Source organism: Taudactylus pleione, unplaced genomic scaffold (assembly GCF_031769625.1).
Source record: "Taudactylus pleione unplaced genomic scaffold, aTauple2 ptg000967l, whole genome shotgun sequence".
Taxonomy (NCBI): domain Eukaryota; kingdom Metazoa; phylum Chordata; class Amphibia; order Anura; family Myobatrachidae; genus Taudactylus; species Taudactylus pleione.
The window spans coordinates 721,549-726,891 of record NW_028285368.1 but is presented as its reverse complement, the minus strand read 5'-3'; the positions used below and the strand labels follow the sequence as shown (position 1 = coordinate 726,891).

The window sequence follows — 5,343 nt, the reverse complement described above, 5'->3', positions numbered from 1 at the left end:
CCTGCACCCTATCCTTTTTTGTTATTGCATGAGGAGGTGCTAAGTGCTAGATGTCCACTTCAGATATGTGATAAATGTAAAAATAGAGAAACTACATAATTATTGATTATTATTATTATTGAAATATGCAAGATTTTCCTTAAAAATATGTATAGTCCAAATTAAGAACCGGATAGATAGAAAAAATAATAAAAATAGTCAAAATAGTAGTAGGTTCAGATATAGAACTTGGGAGAAGTCAGGGGTGAGAGGGGGAGGAAACTGGGATATTTCAATATTTCGATAATGGTATCCTGAAAAAATTGTCCATATAGGTATTGGCTTCCAACATGGTATACCTCTTATTCCCTTACATGGACTGAGTGGCTAATTCTCACCCTTATGCATATATGTACAGAAATCTACAACACCCGGTATTCCCAGGAGGTCTCCCATCCAGGTACTGGCCAAGCCCAATTGTTCTTAGCTTCCAAGATCAGACGAGATTGGGCATGAATGCAATGGTAAGGTTGTAGGTATCAGAATGTACATATAGCTACCAACTCATCCATCATAGGAATGGGGCAATCTCGTAACTTTCATTGAATCCAATTGGAGCCAGAGTGTTGAGTTGCAATATCCAGAACATTTTGTATCTTAAGAGTTTGTTTCCTAAATCCCTCCTCTTTCTCCTATGTTCACGTATTCTATCGCATTAAATGTAAGGTCTTCAGGGTTGGATCCATGATGTGTGATGAAGTGTTTGGAAACAGCATGTTCCTCTACTTTGTTTTTTATGATGTGGATATGCTCTTGTAGTCTCAGTTTCAGGGGTCTTTTGGTTTTTCCTATGTACTTTAGGCCACATTTGCATTCCAGTAGATATATGATAGATGTCGAAAAACAATTCATGAAGTTCTTTATTTTAAATTCTTTGGAGTCATTAAAGTTGGAAAAGACTTTTGTTTGTGGATGTAGGTACCAACATATACTACAACGGCCACATTTGTAGCATCCCAGACATAGAGGAAGAGCCTCATTTTTCATCTGGTTAGCTTCCCTTATCATTCTCAGTGCCAGGGTGTCCTTCAGGTTTCTTCCTTTCTTAAATAAAATTGCCAGTTTTGGGGGTAGTACATCTTTAAGTATAGGGTCCATGATTAAGATATTCCAAAGCTTCTGTAGGGATCCCTTGATTTTGTTCTTATGTCCATTGTAAGTAGTAACAAATGGGATGAAGTCCTCTTTCATGGTGTTTTTAGTTTTATACTTTGTCAAGTCTTCTCTCTTTAGGTTCCCTGTTTTTTCTGCTGCCTTGGTCAAGAGTTCCACTGGGTAATCTTTTTGTTAATACATCTGGATCTGGTCTTCACAGACACTTTCTTTAGTGTAATTATGTTTTATCCTATGAAACTGTGAATAAGGGATATTTTGTTTCCATTTCTTAAGATGTCCACTTTTATAATGCAAGTACTGTAGCTATTGGTGTCCACTTCTTTGATGTAGTTTTTAGTGACTATTCTCCCTTCATCTTTTGTTAAAACCAGGTCTAAAAATTCCAATGATGTTTCACTGTAGTGGGATGTGAATTTAAGATTCATGTTATTATTGCCAATGTGTGTTAAAAAAAATGTTTAAAATGCTCCTCTGAAACATTCCAAATGATTAAAATGTCTTCAATATGTCTTATGTACATAACTATGTTTGTCTTGAAAGGGTTATTATCATAAATATATTAATTCTCCCAGCACCCCATGAAGATATTAGTAAAGCTGGGTGTGAGTATGGTACCCATTGCTGTCCCACAGATCTGGCGATAACACATCTAAAAATGTAACATAATTGTGATTTAGTATAAAAGTCATAATATCACAAAAGAATTCATGATGTGTTGTGCCTATCGAATCATCTTCTTCCATGACTTCTCTGCATGCATTAATGCTTTTACTGTGTTCAATGCAGGTGTACAAGATCTGTACGTCAATAGTGACCCATCTGTATGTATCTTGCCATTTAATCTCCTGTATACATTGTAGTAAATTAGTTGTGTCTTTTAGGTATGAATCCAATTTTATAACATACTTCTGCAAAAATACATCCACATATTCCGAAAAGTGTGAGGTCAGTGAATCAATACCCGCTATAATTGGTCTTCCTGGTGGTTCTATCATGGATTTATGGATCTTCGGAAGAAAGTAAAAGATGGGGGAAGTGGGACTGGTTGTCATTAGATACTGGTACTCTTCTTTACATAAACTGCCATTATGGAGGCCACATAAAAGCAATGTTCTCAATTCTTCTGTAAAGTCTTCTATGGGATCCTTCTCTAATTTGACATATGAATCCTGGTCTCCCAGCAATCTATCGGTTTGTTTCAGGTAGGCTTGTCTATCCATAATCACCAATCCCCCCCCTTCATCAGCTTGTTTTATGATAATCCCCTTGTTCTTTTGTAACTCCTTCAGGGCATTTTTCTCTTCATTCTTAAGATTCTATTTTTCCACCTTCTTCATATCTTGTTCACACAGATCTTTCTTCACCTTCTCATAGAAGATCTCTATATGGCTACCCTTTGACTCTAGTGGATAATAGGTAGATTATCCTTTTAAACCAGATTTGGACATGGTGTCATTATAATTCTTAATTGGTGCCACCTCTTTCCTTATAAAATGCCTCTTTAGAGTCAAGTTTCTCACATATTTGTTCAAATCAATGAATACTTCAAATTTATTCATATTGGAGGTTGGAGCAATATTCAGCCCCTTGCTCAGTAGGTTAATTTCCGGGTTCGTTAGGGTATGGGAAGAAAGGTTGAATATGCCTTTTTTTCTTGAGGTCTATAGGAGGTTCCTCCTTTTGAAGCTTCTTCCTCCCTCCACCCCGTTTTCCTCTCTGTCTCTTATTCTTCTTTTCAGTGGTGATGCTAATGTGGCTGTCTCCCTTAAGGAAGGGTTTCCTGGATCGTAGATGGTATAGATATATACAGTATACTGTATATTCAGTGTGTATGTGTGTATATATATATATATATATATAATTATAATATTTATTTCTTTTTTTCTCAAGATCTTGAAGGAGTAAGGTAATTAAAGTTGCCATGGCAGCAGTCATGGACATGCTACAAATATAGATAGAAAGGAAGCCTTGGTTTTATGTTTGGTTTGTATTGTTGTTCGGGGTACCTTGGAGAGACTTCGATTTTTGCTGTAATCCTCAATCCTCATTTGTACATTTTACTGTCATCGCTCTCCACTGGGTGAAAAATCCTAGTAGTCACTGCAGAGGAGCATGTGCTGAACTCTGATTGGAGAAGCCCATGCTCCTTTGAAGCTGTGACAGCTGCTGTGTGTGAACTACAGTGACTACTTCTGTGCCTGAGGCTGCTGTGGCTTCTGGGGAGTACATTATGTGGGCTGTACAGTGTGGCATAATATGTGGGCACTACAGGTGGTATAATGTGTGGGCACTACAGGTGGAATAATGTGTGGGCACTACAGGGGGCATAATGTGTGGGCACTACAGGTGGTATAATGTGAGGGCACTAGAGATGGTATAATGTGAGGACACTACAGTGTGGCATAGTGTGTGGGCACTACAGTGTGGTGTAATGTGTGGGGCACTATATTGTGACATAATGTGGGTGCACTACAGTGTGGTATAATGTGTGGGCACTATAGTGTGGCATATTGTTAGTACATGTGTAGTGGTCTCATTTATCCACAACTGACCAGCATTGAAAGGTTTACTGGGTGGCTCACCACTACCTCCCTGACACCTTCATACTCACTACTACCTAACTGCACTACCTGCCCTGTCCCATCCTTATCATACACTATCTTCTTCAGGGTCCATGGTGATCCCCAGGGATACCATGGGGATAATGTGGTTGGAGTGATCCAGGCACCAAACATTTAAGCTTTCAGCTCTCAGGATGCCCCAGGTCCTCCTCCATATATACCCCGCCCCTTGCCACAGGCATTCAGTTGTTTGTTTGGTGCAGCAGGATTCAGATGCAACTTTGTAACACGGAGACTGCTCAGGCAGTCCCAAGCTTTATTTCTATGTTATAGAGTTAGCAGTGCTGAGCATAATAAGACGCCCGCACTGCAACTTCGTCAACTTCTGCTGGGCCACCACAAAAGTAACATCTCTGGTGATTTTGGTGGGTCACAGCAGAGCTTGCTAGCGGCGATGCCAAGGCCTGGACTGTAACCGGATGCACAGAGATGTCAGGTAAGGCGATTCCTTGCTTATGGGGATTTGCATATTGCAGTCCTTCCGGCAATGGAGATGCACCAGAAGCTGCTGCAGTGAGGGCCCAGGGCCATACTCTTCCTCACTAAACCACTGGGGCCTTATCGTCTGATGCCAGGGATTGGCAGCAGATGCTTCTGCTGCCATGAGGCCAGTGTACCCGGCTGGTTGACGCAGTTTTGGGGAAGTAGGCTCTCCTCCAGGAGGTCTCCCCTGACTCAGACACAGATACATCAAAGGTTTTCCTGTGTCTGGGTCAATCCTCCTATCCTCCTCATGCATAGGAGACACTCACAACCCACTTCGGTGCTCTGCTGAAGTGGTTTCGTCTCAGGAGGTTTTGGGTCAGTCTCCCTGTGTACCTCGGTCGGGTATATAGTGCTCTATATTCTACCAAAATTTGAGTAGTTGATTTAGGGTCCATGGCAGCTGAATTACATATGTATGTGACTTTTATTGCTAGCTGCTATGTTGATACTGCCTTTTATTTCTGACTGTCAGTTATAACTATGACTGTTTTCTCCTCATCCCCCTGTTACAGGTGGGTGGGGGTTTTCATTTGTACTTCACATTTACTAGTTATTTGTGAAGGCTGTCACATTACATTGCATTGTTATTTTTATAATTGATATGTCAAAAAATAAAGAGAAACAGGAGGTGGAGGTCCCTGTGCTGGTTTCATGTAAATCCTGTTTGGCGGGTTTGTCCCCACAGGACTTTATACAGGATGGTTTGTGTGCTTTCTGTCATAAAGAACCACCTCACGAATCCAGTCTACCAGCCCCTGTACAGGAGCCATCTTGGGTGTCCTCCTTGTCTCAGGTGATGAAGCAGGTACTGGAGCGCTTGGCTACTCCCACCCAGCCTCGTTTAATGGGACACCCACAGTAGTTTCAGCATGCTATGTTTGCTCCCCCTATACATCCTTCCTGGATGGATGTTTATGCCCACTCAAGTCAGAATATTGGTTAGTTGGCTGTTGCAAACAGACCACTAGTCACTAAGGCGCCTAAACTGGTGTTATCTTTTTATCAGTCTGCTCAGCATGTAGATTCAGACACATCATCGGAGGAATCAGATGATGCACCGGGTTCTTCTGCAGGGTCTATC

The 5,343-nt window shown here is 41.0% G+C and overlaps 1 pseudogene; it reads right to left on the bottom strand.

Annotated features, from left to right (window-relative positions):
- Window positions 1–398: 398 nt before the first annotated feature.
- LOC148454908 (5S ribosomal RNA) lies at window positions 399–517 on the bottom strand (annotated as a pseudogene).
- Window positions 518–5,343: the final 4,826 nt, after the last annotated feature.